Source organism: Amblyomma mixtum, chromosome 3 (assembly GCF_055824585.1).
Source record: "Amblyomma mixtum isolate Tamu chromosome 3, ASM5582458v1, whole genome shotgun sequence".
In the NCBI taxonomy this organism is placed as follows: Eukaryota; Metazoa; Arthropoda; class Arachnida; order Ixodida; family Ixodidae; genus Amblyomma; species Amblyomma mixtum.
In genome coordinates, this window is record NC_143014.1 from 337,360,583 (window position 1) to 337,373,695 (window position 13,113).

Below are 13,113 nucleotides of genomic sequence, written 5' to 3' on the forward strand. Positions count from 1 at the left end.
GGACGCCGTGGCTTTGGCAGGCGCTTTTGTAGCGCGAAACAGGCAGCTTGGGCGCCCTAGGCAACCATTTTTCCATCTGCACAATGCACGGCCATTTCACACAATGGTTTGAAAACTAGCTTCGGTAATCATGCCCTTGTAATACGTCAAATAGAGAATGGCGAATGCAATCCACGTACAAAAGGCTCCAACGGATCTATTCGAGCGTTAGCGTTCGTTACACATGTATTGCTCCTTCTCCAGTGTCATTTTCCATCTCAGCACAAGCTTTCGTAAAGTTCACAAGGCTCCATTGCACGCAAAACAACCTCGCTGTTTCAGGTGATCGCGATCGCGTTCTATGAGCTATCTCCCAGTCAGAGGTACATGCCGTAATGCCTGACATGCTGCAAGTGACACTTGTAAAGCCGATCAAGAATGCAAACGAGCGGTCGTATACACACCTTGTTTCCGTGCGCGTCTACGACGCTGCGCTGGCTGCAGAAAGGCACGCAGCAACATGCTGGCATTCCGAATGGAGCTTGGTGCTAGCACCGACTGTTGTGATGCCAACAAATGACGCAATCACTTGCGGGAATTCCAATGAAGCTCGCTGTGCGTGCACGAGTTCCACGAAGGCTCACGTTGGCGCGTACTCGTACAGTGAACTGTCCTCCGAGTACTCCGGGCGGCGCGGACGGACTGAACGAAACATGGCCGCCGTGCGCTGTTCATGTTTTTCTCACTAGATGGCGCTAACTTTTGTAAAGAGTCTATTAAAAGATCCACATGGGAACGGCTGCTATTATTTAATGCTTCAGCCGCTCCAGATTCTTGTTTTTCTGTTGTTGTTACTGGTATTGTACCCAATGTTGTATTTGTAAAAAACAAGTGTCGGGAAGCTTTAATTTCTATTCAAGCGTTAAGGCATCCTTTTTCCTGACATGCGTTGTTAAACCTTTGCCATTAGAGCACATGTACAGATGCTATTTTTGACAAAGCCTCGGTTGTTTCTGGAAAGGCTGCGATTGGGCTCCAATGGTGGATTGCTGTGAATCATTTCTGATGTGTACTACAGCTGCAATGCGATTTTAATTTTTCTGCGGTGAACTTCTGAATAAACTTTTGTACACGGTATTCTGTGTCCATCTGCACTTTCTGCAGTTGTTGGAAGAAAGCTCTTCATCGTCTCCCAGAGCAAAAAAAAAAATGACGGTGGGAGGCAGAGCTTTTCGACCACATCAACTGCGGTACTGCGATTCGAAATTCTGGCCACTTCGTGGAGGCTACGAGATGTTAGCGTCACTTATGGCCAGAAGAGCCAGCTATCGGTGGTGCACTATACCTTTTTGTTTAATGTGTTTTTAGTTACTTTTAATCCTGTAGGCCCCTTTACGAGGCCCTATAGCAGGTGTGCATACGCAATCAGTGCACTGAGTCCGAAGCTACAACGAAGACCAGAAGCGACAAGAAGCGGTTATTTGCCATATGAATGGGAACCAAGATCCGGGCAATCACACACAAAGCCCAACGTGTGGCTGCGCCAGGAAAGCACGTCAACCTACTAGCCGGAGAAGCCCATGCATTGTATCAGGGCTGCCTTGGACTTCTCCGTCTATATACTTATTCCGTTTCTTTACGGCCCCTTTTATTGCGAAAGCAGTACTACTCGCACTGTCAAGCCTTCGCATGACCCGACCGCAGTTACGTTTGACCTTCAGCGGAGTGAATATGGACGACCAACTCGCTTCTTCAGATAGCCCGGCTGGAGTTACGCCGCGCTGCGCACCTGTGGCGCCACTGCCACTGTGACGTCATACCAGCCGTGGATTATGTTTTCTTTCTCTCAGTCGCAACAACATCAAAAACAAAATATAAAAAAATACCGAAGCCGCTTTCAGTCGTCGCGCAGCGGCGGCCGGTAGCCACGCGTGACCACGCGCCACTGCGTTTATTCAGTTGGAGGCGCTATGCTTTTGCTTTCGCAACCTACCAGGCTTAACCTAAGTCCCCGCCATTTTTTTGCACGTACTTTTGAGAACATACGAACAGTCCTCCTGCCAGTACGCAACAGGATATGCATTCTACCTAACACGTGTCCAAACACAGGGCGACAGACACAGGGTGCAGGCATTTATAGACGAGAGCGGTCTTCGCTGTTACCTAGGTTGTAGATGTGCAGCGTGGTCAAAGAAGTGGCGAAAAGCTGAATCCAGAGCCCCAGAATTCTTTTCGGCGTTAAAACTGAAGGCACATGCCCACTCGCGCTTGCGACGGGGTGCAGCATAATCCTCCTGCGACTGAGATTAGTCTCTCACGAAACCTCTTCAGCGCTCATCACTGGCTGATGTCATCAGAACGGGGAAAGTACTGGCGGGTAATCGCGGCCGCCATATTTGGTCGTTCAGCACGATGAGGCGCCGGTCGCGGAAGTATAGACGCTTTACAGCCCCTTTACAGGGGGCTGCCATCACGCCGCCCTTACTCGCCTCCTGACGGCTCGGCGCGCGCCTCGTCGCGAAGGCTGCTGCGTCGGACGGTTCGGTTCCGACACGCAGTGTTTCGGCTGATACGGTTTTAGAGGAGAGGAAATACGACACTATGGCTTGGCCAAAGCTTTGAAGGACATGTGAGAACCCTAATTTGATCACTTCAGGCGTGAAAACGCGATAGGGCATCATGTCGCGTAGAGCCGCTGAGCTCTCCGCCTCTTCGAGCCAACGGACAGATCGCCTGAATGCTTGTCTTTGCAGGCGCTGAAGTGTCTGCTTAATGTTTTTATGCGAAGCGTACTACTTTAGCTACCACTTCAGCCCTTCACCGTGGTTATGCGCCTTTAAATCACGTGATACATGACGTCACACCACGTGACACGATGACGTCATGACAGTGCAGAAACGGGGGCCCACCTCGCGCCGTCGCTGTGGTTGTGCGCCTCCAAATCACGTGATACATGACGTCACACCACGTGACACGATGACGTCACGACAGTGGAGAAACGGGAGCCCACCTCGCGCCGTCGCTGTGGTTGTGCGCCTCCAAATCACGTGATACACGACGTCACACCACGTGACACGATGACGTCACGACAGTGGAGAAACGGGGGCCCACCTCGCGCCGTCGCTGTGGTTGTGCGCCTCCAAATTACGCGACACGATGATGCTTCGCATTCTCCAGGCTTAACCAAGTTAAGCCTCAGACATTTTTTTTATTGTGATTATATAAAACGGCAAGGTTGAATGTTCCTGCGGCCTTACAGGTCGTTGTCCTATTGTGTACCTGCGTGCAGACACTGCTGTAAAACGCTCACATGCACATCGTATGCATTTGTTTACAACCTGTTAACAGTGCTTAGGAAACCTGAAATATTTCCTACTGGTTGGTTAAACATAGAAAGGCGACAAAACCAAATAGACACACAAAGGTTGACTATCATGGTAGCTGTACCATGCATCAAGCAGCCGTCACAAGCTGGCGTGCAATCATTTCGAAGGATTCCGCGATATAATTGTTATAGCGCGTGCATGGCAACGCGTTCATGCTAGACGAATTTCACAATAACGTCAGCCTCAGATAAAAAATTTTGGTACGCTCGACGCTCGATATGCGGACATGGAAATGCCCGTGGTCTCTTTGGATGTAATTAATCAGCTTCACTCTGAGCGTGCGAAGTCACTTTCAGTGACTGTCGCGCATGGACCGCGAGAAAGTGACAACCGCTCAGCAGAGCAGCCGTAAACCAAATGCTGTAATCCGAATACAGTCCACGGAAACCGCGCTACTTGGAGCGAAATTGAACAGTAGCACCAAGATGGCGTGTAATACACGGACCGACGGTAAGCGTTGTCGGCTCGCACGGCAGTGCGGTGCACAATAAACAGCAGCAGCATGTAGGAGCGCAAGTCGACTTTTTTTTTTTCGTTCCTAATTCGGCTTCGGGCGCTCCTTTTACTAATGGCCACACACCATCACTTACGATCAATGGGGACTCAGGACAGTGGACAACAACTGAAAGCACGCCGTCATGGTTTCGGTGGCGGAACAGCTTCTTCATGCGGCTGTGTTGTGCACTTACCCTCGCAGATTTTCCAAGATCGAAACCTTTTTTTATTAGCTATCTAGCGCTGGCGAACGTGTTTGTTGCGTTCGCCAGTTCGGAAAGGGTGCGTGTCGAATGGGAGCGAACATTGGCTTTACCTACTTCTCCAGTTCGGTTCCGTGAATCTTGCAAACGGCCACTTCCCGCACCATCCACAACACAGCGCGAGTTTCCTCTACCTTTTAACATCGTAGAAAGAACACATTCGGCCACCACCCGCGAAATTTCCACTGCTGCGTTGAAACAAACGTACACGCCGGCGACTTACAAGGCCAGTAATGGTACCGTGTTCCGAGCGCACGTGTGGCTCCATCTGGTCTCAAACGGAAGAACTGCGCGCTGTAAACGGTCTATACGCCGCGCGCACCGCCGATAGGGGCGCCACTGAAATTCTCCTGGCGGTACCCGTTGGAACCGTAGGCGGCCCGCGTGGCATTCTGCTATCTTTGCAAATATACGACCGAGGTACTACGCGCGTCATTTTCTACCCGTGGGCGTAGCGTGCAGTTAACTTTGCGAAAGAAATTGCCGACGATTACGTTACTTTCTAATGCGAAATTTGAGCGCAGCTCGTCAGCTTTTCGATAGACTAAGGCAAAAAATTCCAGCAAGGCATGTATGTCCAATTACAGACAACTTGTTACTTTTCACACATATTCCTTCATCAAGAAACACTCCACTAACAGCACTTGATTGTCATCAAGGAAGCTTTGTGGACGGAGAAATAGAAGGGTATATGCTCGACTTGCTGCACCAATCCCTGGTTCTCAAAGGCGAGGTCTGCGCAAGTATTTCGCGAAGTTGTCACAGTGACAGCTGTGGGGGCCGTTACGAGCGAGAGGAACGGGATGTTCTTCCGCATAGTAGTAGTAGTAAAAACATTTATTTCTGCAAAAGGAAGAGTTATGGAGTAGGTGGTGGGGGATAGATATTTGTGGAGCTCCAGTGGTCGGTCTTCCCTATTCCAGGATCCCGTTGGCCTCCGCCGCTGCCTTGGCCCTCGTCACCAGCATAAGCTGTGTGCTCGGGTCGGAGTCAGTCAGGAGGGCCTCCCACTGCTCTACACTATGGCTATTTATCTTTGGTAATAAAGGGCTTTTTTCACAGAACCAGGTGCCGTGGTACGTTGTGGCGTAGCCCCCACACCACACGCACTCTTTCGCGTATCTGTTCGACCACATGTTATGATACATGGCTCTGCCTGGGTAGGTGTCTGTTTGTAGTCGTCTGAGCGTGGTGGCCTGCTGTCTGTTGAGGATATCCGCCGGAGCCGAGTACTTCTTGCGCGCTCCCAACAGCGCCTTCATTGCCTCCCCGTAAGATTCTGGCGTGCTGAAGGGTTCCACCGGCAAACCCGCCCTTCGGTTCGTGAACCCTCGGACAACAGTGTCTGCCATGAGATTTCCCTCGACCCCAGTGTCAGGGACCCAAATGACTGTGTGTTGAATGTTTGTGTTGGTTGACCCATGTCTGTGTTGTTTTTGTTCGAAGAGGATCCTCGCGGCTTTTCGGCCGATCCCTCCATCTCTGCTAGAAATCAGCACGCTAGAAATCAGCTGTCACTCCTGGGGGCTGATAATCTCTGCTGATTTCTAGCATGCTTCGGTTGCTGTTGTCACATTTATGGTTTTTTTGCACTTTGTATATCTTTCCACACTGCCGATATCTATGTATTTATACTTTTATGATTAGCAATAAACCCTCAGTTCTTAGTCAGCGCTGTGTCGTCCGTTTCCTTGTCTTTTGTGCTTGTCTTCGTTCGCGCTGCTTATTCATGATTCGCTAAGCGTCGCCGATATTTACACAGCATCCCGTAAGCTCGTAAACAAATGGCAACAAAATGAAGCTGCGAGCACATGCTTCCTTTACAACTCACATTCGACACGTATTGGAGCTCGTAGTACTTGATTATGCAGTTGCACAGCTGCCGGCCGTTTCCGCCTGCCTTTTTCTCACGCAAAACACTCTGTCCGCCTCGTCACGGGATATGACGGGGCTCTCACTGGCCTTCGACGACATCCTGCGCTTCAAAAATCAAATACTACTGCAGTCGAGGTCTCCTCGCGCGATTTTCGCGTGCTGCTATGCAGCGATTCTGCCATACTGTAATTCCGGTAGTCCCTTTCTGAGCAGTTAGTCCGTTGAGTTCGCGCACGGCGAGCATTTGTGGCAAGAAGAGTGCCGTGTGCAAGTGTAGGACTAACGGTATTCTGAGGACTATTAAGTAAACAAGGGAAGGGGAATGAGGGGCTCGTTATAAATATGAATATGAGAGAAGCCAACAGCCACAGAAACCAAGGGGCAGAGTGGATTTTTTTAATTAATTTATTTATTTTGTGGTGTTGAACAATTTATAATACTACTGAATATGTTATCGCTTAAAGCTAATTGATTAGAAAAGCAGAAGAAAAAACAACCACATGCCTCCGGTGGGATCCGAACCCACGACCTCCGAATTGCGCGTCCGGTGCTCTACCGCTGAGCTACGGCGACGGCTGTCAAATCTTCTGCTTTCGGGGGTATTTATGTTTACAAATAATCTAACCTCGGGAGTGTTCATCAGCGCCACCCACGTTCTTATAGTTCAAGCTGATGGGCCAAGCTTATGGGCGAGAATCAAACAATTCTTATAGTTGTTTTTGCTCCCGCCTGGGTCAGTTTTTTTCGTAGAGTGTATCAAACAATTTTAAAAAATCAGTTGGATTTACTCTTGATGGTTACTTTGATGCTTTTGTTTAGTCTAAGCTGAAACTTCACACATGCAAAAGGATTTTTCTGTAGTCAGATCAAACTCAAGGACGAAGCGACTTTTCGCCGTTAAAGCATTCCTTCCAGCCAACAGCGTCGGCAGACTTTCATGCTCATACTAGAGTGGCAATGCATGCAGTGGCAGATAAATGTTAACAGTCCCCTCCCTCCATGGTAGGAGTTGTACCACTTCCTGCGTATTCGCGTAGCTCCCTGCATTGCCAGGCTAGCAGGTCCATGAGAATCGGCCGACGCCATTGGCTGGAAGGGAGGTCCTTTGTCGGGGAAAGCGGACTTCCCCGAACTGAGTAATGAAGGCCGCCAGCCGGGCTCGCGAAATGACCGGACAGCTGCTTTGACCTTGCTGGTCCCACCATGGCCGAATATCTTTTCCGACAACTTGTTTTCCCCTTTCATCGAATTGAATATTGCTCACGTGACCGTTAACATTCAAGGCAGGAGTTATGATATAACATCCATATCGTCCGCCATTTATTTTTCAAACAAAAAACGCACAAAAATCGTTGTACAAAAAAATGTAAATAAAATTTTTTCCCCATTTTCTTCTTTTCTTGCATACAGAAGTCCTTCCGCCCCCCCCCCCCCCCAAACTAATCTCTGAGACCGCCACTGCTTGTATGGCACGCGGTATTTAACTAATTGTTCCTATCGTACTTTATCCGTCATTTTGCCCCCCTTACTCGATGCCCTTCTGGGCCTTGTAAGGTATATCTTGAATAAATGAATAAATGTCTGCCCCTCTGTTGGTATAACCGTTTATTTGTAACTCTGCTCTGATGATGTGTCTGTTATTGCCGCCATGTGATTACGTTTTATGCTGCTTGTCTCGTTGTAGCGTCGCACTGAGCGTACAAATTGTGTTTGCCCACCTGCTATAAGGCCTCGTAAAGGGGCCTACAGGATTAAAAGGTTTGGTTTATGGGGTTTAACGTCCCAAAGCGACTAAGGCTATGAGAGACGCCGTAGTGGAGGGCTCCGGAAATTTCGACCACCTGGGGTTCTTTAACGTGCACTGACATCGCACAGTACACGGGCCTCTAGAATTTAATAAGTAACAACACATTAAACAAAAAGTTATAGGCCACCACCGATAGTTGGTTCTCTCGTTCATAGGTGGCGCTACCATCTGGTAACCTCCACGAAGTGGCCACCTGGGATAGCATAGTTTTGAATCGCAGTTCCGCAGTTGGTGGGGTCGGAAAGCTCTGCCTCCCACCGTCACTTCTTTGCTCGGCGAGAGGATAACGCGTCTTCTTCGTGAAGTCCAAATGGATACAGCACACCAGGTACAAATATTTATTAAAAAGTTCGACTCAGAAAATTTAAAATCGCATTACAGCCGTAGCATGCACACATCATATGATAACTGATTCACCGCAATCCACCTTTGGAGCCCAATAACAGGCTTGCCAGTAACGACAGAAGCATTATCAAAAATAGTATCTGTACATGTACTCCAATGGCAAAGGAATAACAGTGCACGTCAACAAGAAACAGGATGCCTAAAAGCTTGAAAGAAAAGAAAAAGTTCCGAAAACTTGTATTGCGCAAATAAAAAGATGGTTACAATACTAGTAACAACTGCAGAAAAAAAAAACTGGAGCGGCTGAAGCATTAAAAAAGTGCAGCCATTCCCATGTGGATCTTTTCATTCGGAGACACAGTCCAACCTTCCATGGATTTCGTTCTCCTCCGAGACGGGTTTCCAGTCCGTTGTGACCAAGGCGGTGCCGACGGCGTCCGTGACACGGGCTGCGGGCAGATGTGCAGGAAGCGGCCCTGGAAGGAGAGGGCGAAGAGCATTCAGGGGCTGTGGAGGTGGATCAATACCACAAACAATAGGCGACGTGATTAGCACTTCTAGCAAAAGGAAAGACTACAGAGAATGTTTACTACATTCGAATCGGAGCGAAAGCATGGATTTGGGCTACGTAGAAGACGACGAAGTGATGGCAGTGCCGCGGGACGGAGCGCTTGCGCTAGGCCTGCTGTGAACAGACAAGGGAACAGACAACGGACAATTTTGCTTGGGGGTTGATACCCATCGGATTAGTGCTTCCGCACAAGAAGAGAAATATGTCATTCTGGCAACGATCTGTATCGGAAGACACAATGTTTCGTTTCGACACGAACTAGCGCTATAAGTGACATAATTCTGTGTTCATTCAACTTAAGCTTGCACGAGAGTAAAGAATAATCGGACATTGGTATATATGGCAAATTTCCTACCCCTGACGCAGCCCTCAACCGAAACTCCACAAACATCTTTACGGTACGCACCCGTCCAAAGCGAACCTCCGCCTTTATTTTGTTTCTTTTTAGAAGCGCTCCATCGGTGCACCCCTACCCCGAGAGCCACACCATTCACTCTGTCACAAGACTTGACTCGCAAACAAAAAAAAAAGAGCAGGGGAAACTTTTCGCATGGTCTGCCTTCTGCGCGTCTGTCATCCCGCCCACCCCTCTGTTCTCCGTGTCCGACTTGATGCCTCACTCTCATTGGTTGACTGTGATGTGACGTCACGACCTCTGCCACACAATCCGTAAAAAAAGTCTAGCGGGCCTGATAACATCCCTCCAGCTTTTCTCCGCCGTTACGCAGAATGGTTATCACATTACTTACATATTATTTTCAATCCTTGTCTGTCTCCGTGCGCAGTCCCATCGGAATGGAAAACCGCACGTGTCGTAACTGTTTTTAAAGGCAGTGACCCATCTCGCGTATCTAATTATCGCCCAATATCTTTGATCTCGACCAGCTGCAAAATGTTCGAGCATGTGATCTGCCGAGCTCTGACAGAATTTTTGGAATCGACCCATTTTTTATGTGATGAGCAGCATGGATTTAGCGTGGTTTATCTACGGTCTCACAACTGATATCCACTTGCCATGATTTTTTTATTGCAGTTAATAACAAACAACAAATAGACGCTGTTTTTCTTGACTTCGCCAAAGCCTTTGATAAGGTTCCGCACACTAAACTCATACAAAAGCTTTACACTGCCGGAATCAATCCTAATATTATTGACCTTATCAGAGCCTACTTAGAAGATAGATTTCAATATGTTCGTGTTAACGATGAGTACTCTGATGAACTTCCGGTTTCATCTAGTGTTCCGCAAGGATCAGTTCTGGGGCCTATCCTATTTTTAGTTTACGTAAATGACATAATTAATGTGGTTGATTCTGAAGTTAGAGTTAAACTATTTGCAGATGACTGCGTTTTATATTCCTTAGTTAACTCCACACCGGACCAAATTAAGCTTAACAGTAACCTGCAGAAGATCTTAAACTGGTGTAACCAATGGGGTATGTTTCTTAACGTTAATAAATGTTCCGTACTTAGAATTTGTAAAAAGAAAACTGTTCTGATACATCCATATTGTATAGATGGCGTACCACTTCCAGAAACCTCGTCTGTGAAATACCTTGGAGTTCAGATAACTAATTGCCTAAACTGGGATGCTCACATCGATATTACATGCGGGAAAGCTCTGAAGACTCTGTGGTGTTTGAGGCGCAAACTGTCAAAGGCCCCAAAAAATGTCAAACTGGCAGCGTATAAGGCTTTGGTGCGTCCTCGTCTGGAATATGCTTGTTGTTTATGGGACCCATTTACGGCCAAGAATATCTCCAAATTAGAAAGAGTGCAGAGGACAGCGGCCCGTTTCATTTGTAATCGATACAAACGAACAGATAGTGTATCAGCTATGATCAATTCTATTTCATTTTTTTCATTTCATTTCATTTATTTCGGACAACAATACATGGTGTCCGCGGGGATAGGCTTAAGGAGACTGTAGTGTCTCCTGGCGAGGCCTAACACCCGCTTTACACGTCGGTGCAGATGGTGCAGAGTGACATATCAGTGAGAACAGTGGTACATAAAACACAGTGGGACAGGAATTCAACATAAGCAATTACACAAACACTGATCAGGCAGAAAATAATACTCAAAAAGTCATCAACAATGAGCGATAGTAATTGGAGTAGAACAGAAAAACACATTCGCACAGAACAAGAAAGAACAGTACAGAACAGTAGGTGTAAAAAATGAATGCAGCAGGTATGCATAACAAAATTTCACACGGGGGTGTTCAAAAGATTGCTCATTTTCTTCTTAAATTGGTGAATGGTGACACTCTCCTGGGCACAAGCAATTAGTGTTGGATATTTGTTGCATAAAACTGTTATTTGGTGATCCGTAGTTGGGTTCCGTAATTAGTGCGAGGCCTAGAAGCAATCAAGGAAATTGTGCGCAACTTATGTGGGATTTCTCTATTCAAATAAGAACGAGAAAATGATTCAAAGTCATGTTTTATTTTTTGGTACATTAGGAGTGGTAAGTAGTGCTTATAGCATAAGAAAAACGGTAACACCTTACATGAGGTAAACATGTCATTGGTACTAGCAGGATAACTACCCAATATGCGCAAGGCTCTTTTTTGCAGAGAGAACAACCTATCTGAGTCAGTTTTATTACATGTTCCCCACACTAAGATACTATACACAATATGGGAATGAATAAGAGAAAAATATAGCTGTTTTTTTACATGGAATGGAAGAAGATAACGAAGTCGTTGAATTAACCCAACTGATCTTGATATTCGTATCCGCAGACTGTTGATGTGATCAGTCCAGCCCAAGTCACTGCGGAAACGAACTCCCAGGAACTTATGAGAATTCACCTGTTCAATTTCTGTGTTATTAAAATATATTGGCCTAAAATCTCTTCAGACAAGGCGCACTGAAGCAAGATTGAAATTTTTGTTCCTAATATATAATAATCTGACTAGAATAAACACCCATGATTATATTACTCCTGTTTCACGAGCAAGTACGCGTTATAACCATGGAAAAGTGCTGCAAGAATTTCGTGCATACTCTAACACAGTAAAACACTCTTTTTTTTTTCAAATCAATAGCAGAGTGGAATGATTTGCCGAAGTGTGTAGTTAACAGCCCAAATGTGGAAACGTTTGTTGATAATTTGAGAGCCTTTTCTATGTGAAACCCTTGTCTTTTTGGTTTCTTTTTTCGCATTATCGTTTGCTCTTGCATGAAGTTTGTGCATATCTTGTGTTTTTTTATTTGTATCTGTGCTCATGCCTGTGCTCATACCTGCTTGGAGTTGAGCGACTCTGCAGGATTAAATAAGTAAATAAATAAAATAAATAAAATTAGTGACAACGAGCGCGGCGTTTTCGCCGAACGTCAGCTAGAACACTCTAGCTTTGAAAAAAGAAAGAAATCATAATGGAAGCAGTACAGACACACAGCATATAGAGATGCAAGATGGTTTGGTTTATGGTTTGGTTTATGGGGTTTAACGTCCCAAAGCGACTAAGGGTATGAGAGACGCCGTAGTGGAGGGCTCCAGAAATTTCGACCACATGGGGTTCTTTAACCAGCACTGACATCGCACAGTACACGGATCTCTACACGGATTTTCCTCCAAAGAAATTCTAGCCGCCGCCGGCCGGGATCGAACCCGCGTCTTTCGGGTCAGCAGCCGAGCACCATAACCACTGAGCCACCGCGGCGGCAGAGATGCAAGATGAGGCCTACCTCTTGTCATGAACTCGTGGTGCATGATGGCCTCGATGCTTGGCCGCCTTGCGGGTTCCGGTTGCAGAATCCACCGGATGAGGGCGCTCGCGTCGGAGGAGACGGTCGAGGGGATCCTTTATTCGTTCCTCTCGATTTTGGCGTAAGTCGTCGCCTTCGTCTGCGAACTGAAGGGGGGACGCCCCACTAGCAGCTTGTACCTGCGGAGAGCAGTTCGCGGCCTGTCAGTGTCCGCACCGTCCCGCATCTCAGCACGTCACAGCTCGAAGGAGTGCGGGCACAGCAATGCTACAGGAGACCCCTGCCAACTATTATCCTCATCAAATGGCAACGTAGGTGCGGGCAAACGTACGCTCGTGATGCACCTAAGTGCCCGGTTTTGAACGTGAAGCGGATGATCTAATTGTTTCTTAACATGAAGAGGGACCGTATAGGGATTTCTAGCGGCAACATTTTCACTCTGGCATTCGTAAGTTCCTTGCTTGAAGATACGCATATCCGGTTGCGTACCCGGGAATCACGGCTGGAACTTTTCAAACCCATTTTCTCGACACATGAACGTCGCTTCCCGTCTGGGCCGGCGTCTGCGAATCCCGACTTCATGCAGAGGCCTGTCAGCGGAAGGACTTTGCAGACGACTGCCCGCCAATTAAGTTGGTGGTAATCAGGATTGCAAAGAGGAGTTTGGGATAGTTGCG

The 13,113-nt window shown here is 47.3% G+C and overlaps 1 non-coding gene across 1 annotated transcript; it reads right to left on the bottom strand.

The window, feature by feature from the left end:
- Nucleotides 1-6,499: 6,499 nt before the first annotated feature.
- TRNAA-CGC (transfer RNA alanine (anticodon CGC)) lies at nucleotides 6,500-6,571 on the bottom strand. Its single transcript has one exon. It is a non-coding gene; the product is annotated as a tRNA-Ala (tRNA).
- Between the last annotated feature and the right edge of the window lie 6,542 nt (nucleotides 6,572-13,113).